The sequence below is a fragment of the Gorilla gorilla genome, chromosome 4, assembly GCF_029281585.2.
Source record: "Gorilla gorilla gorilla isolate KB3781 chromosome 4, NHGRI_mGorGor1-v2.1_pri, whole genome shotgun sequence".
In the NCBI taxonomy this organism is placed as follows: domain Eukaryota; kingdom Metazoa; phylum Chordata; class Mammalia; order Primates; family Hominidae; genus Gorilla; species Gorilla gorilla.
In genome coordinates this window covers 161,538,614-161,552,964 of record NC_073228.2, presented here as the reverse complement: position 1 = coordinate 161,552,964, position 14,351 = coordinate 161,538,614, and the positions used below count along the sequence as shown (strand labels likewise).

At 41.5% G+C, this 14,351-nt stretch overlaps 1 long non-coding RNA gene across 1 annotated transcript in view; it reads left to right on the top strand.

Annotated features, from left to right (window-relative positions):
• Nucleotides 1-14,351, top strand: part of LOC109027086 (uncharacterized) — a 21,708-nt gene extending 7,357 nt beyond the window's left edge. The window contains exons 2-3 of the long non-coding RNA XR_002006230.3: nt 9,958-10,035; nt 12,455-14,351. This is a non-coding gene — a long non-coding RNA (uncharacterized lncRNA). The remainder of the gene's footprint in view (nt 1-9,957; nt 10,036-12,454) is intronic.

Genomic DNA, 14,351 nt, shown 5'->3' with positions numbered 1-14,351 from the left:
AGGTGTTTATAGTATTCTCTGACGGTAGTTCGTATTTCTGTGGGATCAGTGGTGATATCCCCTTTATCATTTTTTATTGCGTCTATTTGATTCTTCTCTCTTTTCTTCTTTATTAGTCTTGCTAGCGGTCTATCAATTCCGTTGATCTTTTCAACAAACCAGCTCCTGGATTCATGGATTTTTTGAAGGTTTTTTTGTGTCTCTGTCTCCTTCAGTACTGCTCTGCTCTTAGTTATTTCTTGCCGTCTGCTAGCTTTTGAATGTGTTTGCTGTTGCTTCTCTAGTTCTTTTAAGTGTGATATTAGGGTGTCAGGTTTAGATGTTTCCTGCTTTCTCTTGTGGGCATTTAGTGCTATAAATTTCCCTCTACAAACTGCTTTAAATGTGTCCCAGAGATTCTGGTATGTTGTGTCTTTGTTCTCATTGGTTTCAAAGAACATCTTTATTTCTGCCTTCATTTCGTTATGTGCCCAGTAGTCATTCAGGAGCAGGTTGTTCAGTTTCCATGTAGCCGTGTGGTTTTGAGTGGGTTTCTTAATCCTGAGTTCTCATTTGATTGCAGTGTGATCCGAGAGACAGTTTGTTGTGATTTCTGTTCTTTTACAGTTGCTGAGGAGTGCTTTACTTCCAATTACGTGGTCAATTTTAGAATAAGTGCAATGTGGTGCTGAGAAGAATGTATATTCTGTTGATTTGGGGTGGAGAGTTCTGTAGATATCTATTAGATCTGCTTAGTGCAGAGCTGAGTTCAATTCCTGGATATCCTTGTGAACTTTCTATCTCGTTGATCTGTCTAATGTTGACAGTGGGGTGTTAAAGTCTCCCATTATTATTGTGTGGGAGTCTAAGTCTCTTCGTAGGTCTCTAAGGACTTGCTTTATGAATCTGGGTGCTCCTGTATTGGGTGCATATATATTTAGGATAGTTAGCTCTTCTTGTTGAATTGATCCCTTTACCATTATATAATGGCCTTCTTTGTGTCTTTTGATCTTTGTTGGTTTAAAGTCTGTTTTATCAGAGACTAGGATTGCCACCCCCACCCCTTTTTTTTTTTTTGCTTTCCATTTGCTTGGTAGATCTTTCTCCATCCCTTTATTTCGAGCCTATGTGTGTCTCTGCATGTGAGATGGGTCTCCTGAATACAGCACACTGATGGGTCTTGACTCTTACCCAATTTGCCAGTCTGTTTCTTTTAATTGGGGCATTTAGCCTATTTACATTTAAAGTTAATATTGTTATGTGTGAATTTGATCCTGTCATTATTATATTAGCTGGTTATTTTGCCTGTTAATTGATGCAGTTTCTTCATAGCATCGATGGTCTTTACAATTTGGCATGTTTTTGCAGTGGCTGGTACCAGTTGTTCTTTCCATGTTTAATGTTTCCTTCAGGAGCTCTTGTAAAGCAGGCCTAGTGGTGACAAAATCTCTCAGCATTTGCTTGTCTGTAAAGGATTTTATTTCTCCTTCACTTATGAAGCTTAGTTTGGCTGGATATGAAATTCTGGGTTGAAAATTCTTTTAAGAATGTTGAATATTGGCCCCCACTCTCTTCTGGCTTGTAGAGTTTCTGCCAAGAGATCTGCTGTTAGTCTGATGGGCTTCCCTTTGTGGGTAACCTGACCTTTCTCTCTGGCTGCCCTTAACATTTTTTCCTTCATTTCAACCTTGGTGAATCTGACAATTACGTGTCTTGGGGTTGTTCTTCTCGAGGAGTATCTTTGTGCTGTCCTCCGTATTTCCTGAATTTGAATGTTGGCCTGCTTTGCTAGGTTGGGGAAGTTCTCCTGGATAATATCCTGAAGAGCGTTTTCCAACTTGGTTCTATTCTCCCCATCACTTTCAGGTACACCAATCAAACGTGGATTTGGTCTTTTCACATAGTCCCATATTTCTCAGAGGCTTTGTACATTTCTTTTTACTTTTTTTTCTCTAATCTTGTATGCTCACTTTATTTCATTAATTTGATCTTCAATCACTGATATATTTTCTTCCACTTGATCGAATCAGCTATTGAAGCTTGTGCATGCATCACGAAGTTCTCGTGCCGTGGTTTCCAGCTCCATCAGGTCATTTAATGTCTTCTTTACACTGTTTATTCTAGTTAGCCATTTGTCTAACCTTTTTTCAAGGTTTTTAGCTTCCTTGCAATGGATTAGAACATGCTCCTTTAGCTCAGAGATGTTTGTTATTACCGACCTTCTGAAGCCTACTTCTGTGAACTCATCAAAGTCATTCTCCACCCAGCTTTGTTCTATTGCAGGCGAGGAGCTGCGATCCTTTGGAGGAGAAGAGGCACTCTGGTTTTAGAATTTTCAGCTTTTCTGCTCTGGTTTTTCCCCATCTTTGTGGTTTTATCTGCCTTTGGTCTTTGATGTTGGTGATCTACAGATGGGGTTTTGGTGTGGATGTCCTTTTTGTTGATGTTGATGTTATTCCTTTCTGTTTGTTAGTTTTCCTTCTAACAGTTAGGTCCCTCAGCTGTAGGTCTGTTGGAGTTTGCTGGAGGGCCACTCCAGACCCTGTTTGCCTGGATATCACCAGTGGAGGCTGCAAAACAGCAAATATTACAGAACAGCAAATATTGCTGCCTGATCCTTCCTCTGGAAGCTTCGTCCCAGAGGTCACCCACCTGTATGAGTAGTCTGTCGACCCCTACTGGGAGGTGTCTCCCAGTTAGGCTACATGAGCGTCATGGACCCATTCAAGGAGGCAGTCTGTCTGTTCTCAGAACTCAAACACTGTGCTGGGAGAACCACTGCTCTCTTCAGAGCTGTCAGACAGGGATGTTTAAGTCTGAAGAATTTTCTGCTGCCTTTTTTTCAGCTATGCCCTGCCCACAGAGGTGGAGTTCTATAGAGGCAGTAGGCCTTGCTGAGCTGTGGTAGGCTCCACCCAGTTCGAGCGTCCAGGCCACTTTGTTTACCTACTCAAGCCTCAGCAATAGCGGACGCCCCTCCCTGCACCAGGCTGCAGCCTGGCAGGTGGATCTCAGACTGCTGCGCTAGCAGTGAGCAAGGCTCCATGGGGGTGGGACCCACTGAGCCAGGCACGGGAGAGAATCTCCTGGTCTGCCGGCTGCTAAGACCGTGGGAAAAGCCCAGTATTTGGGCGGGAGTGTCCTGTTTTTCCAGGTACAGTCTATCATGGCTTCCCTTGGCTAGGAAAGGGAAATCCCCTGACCCCTTCTGCTTCCCGTGTGATGTGACGCCCCACTCTGCTTCGGCTCTCCCTCTGTGGGCTGCACCCACTGTCCAACCAGTCCCAAAGAGATGAACCAGGTACCTTAGTGGGAAATGCAGAAATCACTCGTCTTCTGCGTCAATCACACTGGGAGCTACAGACCAGAGCTGTTCCTATTCGGCCATCTTGGAACAGACCTCCCATGGTAGCATCTTTAAACTGAAATATTGGACAGAGAGTTTCCATTGCTGTAGTATTTTGCTTAATTATTATCTTTATAGCGGGGATAATAGTTGACAAAAAGGAAGCATGAAAGTTTTACCATCACTGAGTCTGCTAGGCCTTTTTTTGGGTTTAGTAATGCAGTTTTAAATGAAACATGCTGCTTCTGGATTAACACCGCTAGTAAAGTAGAGGAAAATCTACAGGTACTTAAAAATCAAATCAGCTGGGCGTGGCAGCTCATGCCTGTAATCCCAGCACTTTGGGAGGCTGAGGCAGGCAGATGACCTGAGGTCAGGAGTTCGAGACCAGCCTGGCCAACATGGTGAATTCCTGTTTCTACTAAAAGTACAAAAATTTAGCCGGGCATGGTGGCACGCGCCTGTAATCCCAGCTACTCAGGAGGCTGAGGCAGGAGAATTGCTTGAACTCGGGAGGCGTAGATTGCAGTGAGCCGAGATCACGCCATTGCACTCCAGCCTGGGCAACAACAGCAAAACTCCATCTCAGAAAAAAAAAAAAATCAAATCATAATTATTGACAGGCTCAGGAAAAATGACAGCTTCAGCTCTGAGTGGCTACAGTCCCTTTTAAATAAATTCCAGTCTTCTTTATGGAATTGGTTAACCCCTTTTTTAAGCACTCTCTTGCTTATATGTCTTGTATTGATATTTGGAGCCTATATACTCAATACTATAACTCAAATTGTTTCTTCTCACCTAGAAGCAATCAAACTCCAAATGGTGCTGTAAACTGAAACACACACGGAGATGCCATTCTTCTGAGGACCCTTAGATCCACCCCAGGAGGAGCCCTAGCTGCTGTTCCCCCATGTGACTCCCCTTTTCAGCAGAAAGTAGCCAGAAAGAATCATAACCCAAAACCCTCTAACAGCAGTTAGTGTGGCATCTCCATAGGGGGGAATGTTGTAGGAAGAGAGGTCCTTGGGAAGTTTTCTTTTTTTCTTTTTTTTTTGAGACAGAGTCTCACTCTGTCGCCCAGGCTGGAGTGCAGTGGCGCAGTCTCAGCTCACTGCAAGCTCCGCCTCTCAGGTTCATGCCATTCTCCTGGCCCAGCCTCCTGAGTAGCTGGGACTATGGGTGCCCGCCACTGCACCCGGCTAATTTTTTTTTTTTTTTATTTTTAGTAAAGATGGGGTTTCACAGTGTTAGCCAGGATGGTCTCTATCTCCTGACCTCGTGATCCTCCCGCCTCGGCTTCCCAAAGTGCTGGGATTACAGGCGTGAGCCACCGTGCCTGGCCAAGGGAAGCTTTTGTTTTTTAAAGCATCTCTGGAAAAGTTTCTCTTAAAGCCCCGGCTCTTAGCACCAGCCCACCAACCTTTGATATGCAAATACTGACCATTAGAAAGTGGGCCCACCCAAACATGGAGATTCCTGTGGCCTTCCTGCCCTTTCCCCACATGTTCCTGGCAACATGGCCACGTCCAAATATCCCCAGGAGTGTAGAACATCATGGCGCCCTACATTTGCATATTAAAAGGCTAGGGTGGGAGGGTCAGCTTTTTTACAGGCTACGTGAATGTCATGCCTAGTCAAACCAATCCCTTGAGCCCTATGCAAATCAAACACCACCTCCAGCCTCTGCATATATACCTGGCTGGTATCCCTGCCAGGTGGGGACCTCCTCTTTCGGCTTTGGAGCCCCCATCCCTGTGTCTCTGTATGGGGGAACTTCTTTCTTCTGTCTTCTCCCTTTCTTCTTGCCTATTAAACTCTCCGCTCCTTAAAAGCAAAAAAAAAAAAAGAAAGAAAGAATAAACAGGGTTTCCCCATGTTAACCAGGCTGGTCTCCAACTTGTGGGCTCAAGCTATCCACATGCCAAAGCGCTGGGATTACAGGTGTGAGCCACTGTGCCCGGCCCTGAATTCATGATTTTTAAAAATGTATTTTCCAGGCCCAGTGCGGCGGCTCATGCCTGTAACCTCAGCACTTTGGGAGGCCAAGGCGGGCAGATTGCTTGAGGCCAGGAATTTGAGACCATCCTGGCCAATATGGTGAAACTCTGAGCTAAAAATACAAAAATTAGCCTGCCATAGTGGGGCATGCTTGTAAATCCCAGCTGCTCGGGAGACTGAGGCATGAGAATCGGCTGAACCAGGGAGGAGGAGCTTGCAGTGAGTTGCGATCTCACCACTGCACTCCAGCCTGGGTGACAGATCCAGATAATGTCTCAAAAAAATAAAGTGTATTTCCCAGCTCTGTCCATTGGGTGGAGATAAAATGACACTCCAGAAGCAGTAAGCATCCAGATCTTAACTTCAAATTACCATTCCCCATGAAAATGAAAATAAACTCTTTGAAGAAATGGCTGGCTCCACATTGTGGCAGAGGAAATTCTAGGCGAGCCTGGGACACTGTGTTGTCCCAGAAAGGAAGGAAATGCTCAGACTAATGAGTGTATCTCAAAAAAGATGAGCCAGCTTAAAGGGGTTCCCACTGGCCAAATATGCGATAATTTGGGCATTGATAAAAATAATAACTATAATTGATTGCAGTTGTATTGCAATTGTATTGATAATGCCTGTAATCTTAGCTACTTGGGAGGCTGAGGCAGGAGAATCGTTTGAACCCACGAGGCAGAGGTTGCAGTGAGCCAAGATAGCGCCATTGCACTCCAGCCTGGGTGACAAGAGCAAAACTCCATCTTAAAAAAACAAAACAAAAACACACACACCAAAAGAACATAATCAAACATGTGTCCTAGGAGAAAAAAGGAAAATGAAAAAGGAGGAGAAACAGGGAAGAAAGAAAAGGTAAGTGGAGGGCTGGGCATGGTGGCTCACGCCTGTAATCCTAGCCCTTCGGGAGGCTGAGGCGGGTGGATCACTTGGTCAGGAGTTGGAAACAAGCCTGGCCTTGATGGGGAAACCCTGTCTCCACTGAAAATATAAAAATTAGCCAGCTTGGTGGCTCATATCTGTAATCCCAGCTATTCAGGAGGCTGAGGGAGGAGAATTGCTTGAACCTGGGAGGCAGAGTTTGCAGCAAGCCGAGATTGTGCCACTGCACTCCAGCCTGGCCAACAGAGCAACACTGTCTCAAAAAAAAAAAAAGAAAGAAAAGGTAAGTGGGGACTGTTCCAGAATAAGAGATTTAAGAGACATAACAACCAAATACAATGCAAAACTCTTGACTGGATACTGGCCTAAAAACCATTGAAAACAGCTCTAAATTCACTGGGGAAATCTGCAGTTACAAACAACCCTAGGTTTTAGTGGTTTGTAAAAGAAAAGTTTATTTCCTGTTCAAGTCACTTGTACTGCCAGTTGACTATGGTTATATTCCTGATAGCTGTTTTGATCCCTGTGTCTTACCCCAAAACCCAGGAAATGATTAGAAAAGCTTCTACACCGCACAATGTGCATCTTGCTGCTCACAATATGTTTGCTGAAGCAATATGGCCAAGCGCTAAGATTATAGGGGAGGAGTGTGTCATCTTCCCATAGAGAAGAGGAAAGTGAATACTTTTGAGTAATAATATAATCTATTGCCACTCTTTATTAGTGGATACTAGGGAATTTTAAATTTTACAGGTATGATAATGTAGTGTGTAAAAGACTAATCTTAGGAGACATATTAAGAAGTATTTAGGGATGAGATAGTAACAGTAAAAAAGTAGATTGGTAGTAAAAGCAAAAGTGGCAAACTGTTAACAACTATTGAATCTAGTGGTGGTTTTATGGGTATCCATTATGTATTTTTTTTAACTTTTCTACATGTTATGGGTGGAATTGTGACTCTCCTAAAATATGTTGAAGTCCTAACCCATATACCTGTGGATGTAACTTTATGTGGAAGTAGGGTCTTTGCCCTACTGGCTACTGTAAGCAGTTAAAATGGGGTCATTAGGGTGTGCCTTTAGTCCAATGACTGGTTTTCTTATAAGAAAACAGAGACACACACAGAGAGGAAGAATGGCACCTGAAGAAGGAAGCAGAGATTGGAGTGATGCATCTACAAGCCAAGAAAGGTCAAGGATTGTCCTTGACAAGGCTGAGGCAGGAGAATCACTTGAGCTTGGTAGGTGGAGGTTGCAGTGAGCTGAGATGGTGCCACCGCACAGAGACAGGGTAAGTCTCTGTCTGAAAAATAATAATAATAATAATAATTGAGATCACAGATTTGGACTGCAGAAACTGAGCTTTAAATTATCAAAGTGACAGGAAGATTAGGAAATCTGCCAAATGTTGGTTAAGGATGAACCAGAATGATTTGACAGGGCATATTTGAATGAACTGATAGAATAAACATAATAGATCAATATTGAACTAAGATGAATGAAGAAACTGATTATGGTAAAGATAACTGCCATTTTTTTGAGCACTCGCAAATTGCTATGTGATGCTGCATAAACCTTGTACAGGTCATCCTTTTTCATCCTCAGAATAATCCATTTTACAAATGAGAAAACAAACAGAGGCTTATAGGGATTAAAAATCTGCACTTTTAGCCAAAACACTCTCCTGCTCCAATAAAATAGTTAGCACATACTATGTCCCTGGTGCTGTGTTAAGCACTCAGGATACATTTTCTAGACCCATCCTCTCAGCCACCTTGTTGAGAAGCATTATTCTCCTTACTTATCAGATACCTACAAGAGATACAATAACTTCCTGCAGTACTATATATGGGAACTAGGGAAGCTGGGAGACTCATCCAGATCACTGTCTTTAGAGGTGATCCTACCTACTCTCAGGGTTCTGACAGGTGGAGAAGATAAGACGATTATACTGCAAGGGAAAACATGGTGGGTGTCATAGAGTTCCCACAGACAAAGTACCATGAGAATCCCCAGGAAGAATGTTATTGAAGGGGAAAAGTAAACCCTAAATTTCTTTGAAACTCACAAACCGTTTTGTAAAATTCTGCACATAGGGAATATAAAATGGTGTAGCTGCTATGGAAAACAGTATAGCAGCTCCTCAAAAAATTAAATATAGGGCTGAGCATGGTGGCTCACCCCTGTAATTCCAGTGCTTTGGGAGGTCGTGTGTGGAAGACTACTTCAGCCCAGGAGTTCAAGATCAGCCTGGGCAACATAGCAAGACCCCATCTCTAAAAAAAAAAAAAATTAAAAACCGCTGGGTGCGGTGGCTCATGTCTGTAATCCCAGCACTTTGGGAGGCCGAGGCCAGCAGATCACGAGGTCAAGAGTTGGAGACCAGCCTGACAAACATAGTGAAACTCCGTCTCCACTAAAAATACAAAAATTAGCTGGGTGCAGTGGCGCATGCCTGTAATCCCAGTTACTCAGGAGGCTGGGGCAGGAGAATCGCTTGAACCCGGGAGGCGAAGGTGGCAGTGAGCCAATATCGCACCACTGCATTCCAGCCTGGGCGACAGGGCAAGACTCCGTCTCAAACAAACAAACAAAAAATTGAATTACCATTGGTCCTGCAATTTCACTTCTGGGTACGTAGTCAAAAGAGTTGAAAACACAGTCTCAAAGAGATATTTGTACAGCCATGTTCATAGCAGCTTTATTCACAATAGCTAAAATGAGGAAGGAGCCTAAGTGTCTATTAATGGATGAGTGAATAAGCAAGATGTGGTATGCATACACAATGAAATATTATTCAGCCTTAACAAAGGATGAAATTCTGACACATGCTACCACATGAATGAATCTTGAGGACATTATGCTCCATGAAATAACCAAGTCACAAAAAGACAGATGCTGTGTGATTGCACTCATATGAGGTGCCTACAGTAGTCAGATTCATAGAGGCAGAAAGTACAATGGTGGTTGCCAAGGGGTTGGGGAGAAGGGAGTAGGGAGGTGTTACTTGGTGGGTACAGAGTTTCTATTTTATAAGGTGAAAAGGGTTCTGCAGATTGGTTCATAACAATGTGAATGTAGTTAACACTACTGGATTGTATACTTAAAATGGTTAAGATGGTAAATTTTATATTCTGTGTATCTTAGCATAATTAAAAATAAATTAAAAATCTTCACACGACAGGTGTTTATGACCTAACTGGACCTCTATTTTTATTTCTTAAATTTTCTGTTACTTAGAAGATCACTTGCTCACTGCAGGCTGACACAAATAAAATTAATTTCCTTTGGCATAAAAGTCATATTTCATTTGACTTGATGCTGACTCATTTGGTTTGTGCTAAAAGCTGCATTATGTAAATGAAATTTACATAATGGATGGTGAAGAGGGGAAAGAAGAAGGAATAATTTGTGTCTAAAATCTCCTTTCTCCTCTGAACCACTCTAATCTAATTTCTGGCTTGGAGTAATGTATGTGATTCCAGGAATGACTGCCTAGGTCTGTCTTGGTTTTGAGGCAGATATAAGCATTAGGACATACCAGGATATACAAGGGTATAAAATTTAGAACCATTATTCCAGAATAAGTTCATGATTACAGGGAGTTATAATTATTATATTTGTCCTGCATTTTTTAGGCATTGCTTACATAGGTCAGCGTGAATGGATTTTATTTCTAAAGAGTAATTGATTGTGTGTCCTTAAAAGGACACGTTCAAGTTAACTACTCATTCTTTCTCTACTTAACAGGGGTTCCAGAAGTCAGAGGATGTGGTTGATGGAGGGCTTGGAAAAAGATGTTAGGAAAAGAGAAAGAGGAAATTAAATGTACGTTGCCTAGTCCCACTTGACCTTGTTCCATTTAATTTCACAAATGTACTCATTCATTTAACAAGTATTTCTTGATTTATTTCTATGTACCACGCACCAAGGCTATCACGCAACAGCAAACAAGACAGCCATGCTGCGTGCCTGGTGGGGTTCATGGTCTGTTGGGAAAGACAGACCTGATGACAAACAATTGTGTGAAGTGTTGTGAATCAGGCTGGAGGCCTGGCGCTGGGGGCGGGTGTGGCTGGGGATAGTCCATGAAGTTTCCCCTGAGGAAGCAGTACTTAAATTGAGACCCAGTAATGAGATCATAAGACAGCATGCTTACAGGTTTCTGGAATCTTTGAATTGTAATGTTGGGTGAATGTTTTGCCACAACATTTTGCTTGTATAAGACTTTGGAAAGGAACCCTGAGTAGTGTGAATTTCTATATCATGGGTCAGCCAATGAATAAACACTGATTGAGCACCTTCAAAGTGTGAGGGCACTGGATGATGTGTGTGGTGTCTGGGCCAACTGAGAATCATTTTGATATTTCAGATATCCAGGACTGATTAAATGGAAGAGATAGACAAAAGACAAAAAAAAAAAAGAACTTTCGTGTCCATAGGTACTGACTAGGAGGATATCATTGATAATAATTATACCTTCTGGACATAAGAAACTTATTCCAAACCATATTCTCATACATTATTCATTTTTTTCCTCTCTCAATGAGTCTGTAGGGGAGGTAAGACAACAGTTTTCTCCATTTTATAAGAAAGGAAACAAATGTTGTGGGGATTAGTTAAGTGATTTGCCCAATGTCCCACAACTTTCCAAACTAGGATTAGAACCTAGGCCTTTTGACACCAAATCCAAGGTCCCCTCCATTCTGCCACCTTGCCTTTCCATGCTTGTCAGGAATGAAGTAGATAGCTGTTGTCTTTGCATGCCCAGCATTTCATTTTTCTGACTTTGGACCAGGGAAGCCCAACTGTCCTTTCCCCACCTTCAGGCCATGTAGTCCAGGTGGAGATAATCCCTCCTCACCTGTTGCTCCAGGGTGAGCACACGGCCAAGACACTGTCATGTCCTAGTGTGAACTGGACAAAGATCCCTCTCTCCTGTCACACACAGTCCTGCACCAGGATAAAGGCTTGGTGAATGCAGCCTTCGCTGGATTTCAGCCCCTGCTTGTCGTTTTTTACAATGAACAACCTGCACAAATATTTGTGGCCTTCCTAATGACTGAGACCTAGCCAGTAAGGTTCTGAGATGTGGATCTGACCCAAGCCAGGTCAATGAGACAGTCTGGCCCTTTGCTAGGATGACCAGGAAAGACAGGCTCTCTTCCCATTAGAATTGTTAACACTGGTGGCCATGTTGCCTTCAAAAGGGAAGAGACCACCCAAGATTTCAGTTTACAGAAAGGAAAGAAAATATGACAGATGGAGACAAAAACTGGGATAACATTGAGCACCACACTTGGAGCCAGTGCTACCCCTGGACTCATAAGTTCCTGGAGAGGGGGACTTTGCTTAATATTTTTCAAATCTGAATCCCTTATGCCTAGAACAGTGCCTGACACAAAGGAAGCAATCAATAAATATCTGTTGAATAATTGAGCTGATAAATTCCTTTTTTGTTTTTCTTTTTTGTATATGTAACTGGTTTGTTGGAAGTCTCAATTCATTGGGGAGTATAAATAAAAAGTAACTTTATTTTTCCCAGTAACTGTTCTCTCATGTTCTCCTTTCTTACTGGTTAGCAATTTCCTTGGAGCATGGCTAGGCACGGTGGCTCATGCCTGTAATCCCAACACTTTGGGAGGTTGAGGTGGACAAATTGCTTGAACCCAGGAGTTTGAGACCAGCCTGCACAATGTGGCGAGATCCTCTCTCTCTCCCCACCTCCAAAAAAAAGAAAACCAAAAAAAAAAACCCCCAAAAACAAAAACCCAGAATCTTGAACAGATGCCACAGCTTCCCAGGTAGAAAAATGTTCTAGTATTTGTGTTCAAGATTGGTTAGCAGGTGCGGTGGCTCATGCCTGTAATCTCAGCACTTTGGGAGGCAGAGGCAGGTGGATCACTTGAGGGAGGCCAAGAGTTCAAGACCAGCCTGGCCAACATGATGAAACACTGTCTCCACTGAAAATACAAAAGTTAGCTGGGTGTGGTGGCACATGCCTCTAATCCCAACTACTCGGGAGGCTGAGGCAGAGAATCGCTTGAACCTGGGAGGCGGAGGCTGCAGTGAACTGAGATTGCACCACTGCACTGCAGCCTGGGTGACAGAGGGAAACTCTGTCCCCCCCCCCCCCCGCAAAAAAAAAAGAGAAAAGAAAAGAATCCGGCTGTGGTTTGAAACATAAACAAAGGTGAAGAAAACCTGGAGGTGGCTAGGCTACTGAGAATTTATTTTGTTATTTCAGATGCAATACCGATTAAAAGGAAGAGGTGGATAAAGAAGAAGAAAAGACAGAAGAAAAGAAAGAAAAAAGAGAAAGAAAAAAGAAAGAAAGAGAAAGAAAGAAAAAAGAAAGAGAAAGAAAGAAAGAGAAAGAAAGAAAAAAGGAAAGAAAGAAAAGAAAAGAAAGAAAGAGAAAGAAAAGAATAGAATTTGGTGTCCATAAAATGTTTTGAGGCCCTATATCACAAAGAACTCTAATACTTTTTAGAAAAGGCAAGGTATTAAGACATCTTGATATAATATAAAAATAATATTATTGATACAGAGACAGAATCATATTCACTGAAGTGTAAATTTCACCACATAGCTATGAGTTATAGGGCTGCATGTAGAGTGGCCCATAATCATTTGGCCCTGAAAGGGTCATACGTTGGTAGAGAGATTGATGCAGGCAGATATTTCAATTTAATTTTTTCCAGTGACTGGGCTGGCTTATTGAATAAAAGAATTTGAATTCTTCATGCCCATCTAAAAATGGAATCTGGAATGTGAATTGACTTTCTGATTTGGCTTATACTATTAGTCATTCCCATGCATTAAAAATTAACGGTAGAAGAAAATCTAATAAATAATTCATGATTTTTTTTTTGCTTGGGAAGAATTATTTCCTAATCTGAGTTCAATGATAGCTTTCATTTTAGCAATAGGAAAAAAAGTGCATGACAAATACTACTACTCATGCTTGATTTTTATTACTCATTCTGGTTACTTGAGTAACAAAAGAGGTTCCTTAAACACTCATACACAGAATTTCTCCTGTAGATATTTCAGGCATAGTTTTCTTCTGTTGCATAGTAGTCTGTGAAGAAACGTTAAATTAGGAAGAGAATTCAAAGAATTCCAAAGACTGAGCAACATCACATCACTGACATATTTACACTATTTAAGGAAACCTTTTTCTCCTTCCTTTTTTCAACCTGCTTTCTTAGGTTGAAAAAGAAATCTTTTTTATCCATGATATTTTGTTTTTGAAGATTACTGCCTGTGTACACATTTTTAGGCAAAATCTCAGCAACTCCTGGCCTATTGGATTTGACTCATTATGGATATAATCCAAAAGTTACCTTCGTTTTTAAGTTACTATATTTGTAAAGAACAATTCTGTAAATATAGAATCTCAGGATGAGTAAATGTAATATAAATCAGAACCTAGATAGAGTAACGTTATGTATATATCTATATAAGCATAACCCACATGTCTTCACTCTCTAACTATATTTAGGCTGTATTTTACATGTCTGAAGTTGAACATCATCTTTTCCATCTACACATTCAGTTTTGGTCAGATTTATTTTAATTTTCCCAGTCAACCAGGTTTGACAATTTAGAATAATTACTGGCTGTTCTTCATTCTCCAAAAATAATGGTCAACATATTGAGTGTTTATTCAGTTCCAAATTATATGTTAAGCCTTTACATAAAATATAACCTCACAAAAATTATTTTAAGTATGCACTGTTATTCACATTTTATAACTGGGGAAACAGTCTTATAGGGAGTGACTTACCCAAGGTCACATAGTGGGGGAGCCAGGATAGGAAGCCAGGAATGCAATGCAAGAGCTTATGTGCTTAACTCATTTTTCTGTTCTACCTCTCAATAACACCATCATATTGATCTATAGATTCATTTATTCATTCATCTGTTAATTGATTCATTCATTCCACAAACGCTTTTTTAAAAAATTTTACTTTCCATTGCAACAAAATCCACATTCGACACAAACGCTTCTTAAGCAATCATTTTCAAATCAGAGACTGTAGACCGTGCTAGGAATTGATTAAGACAAGGTCCTTGCTCTAACAATTGAGGTAGCAAATTACATTAACGAAAAATTAAAGCATGATATAAGTGTTTTA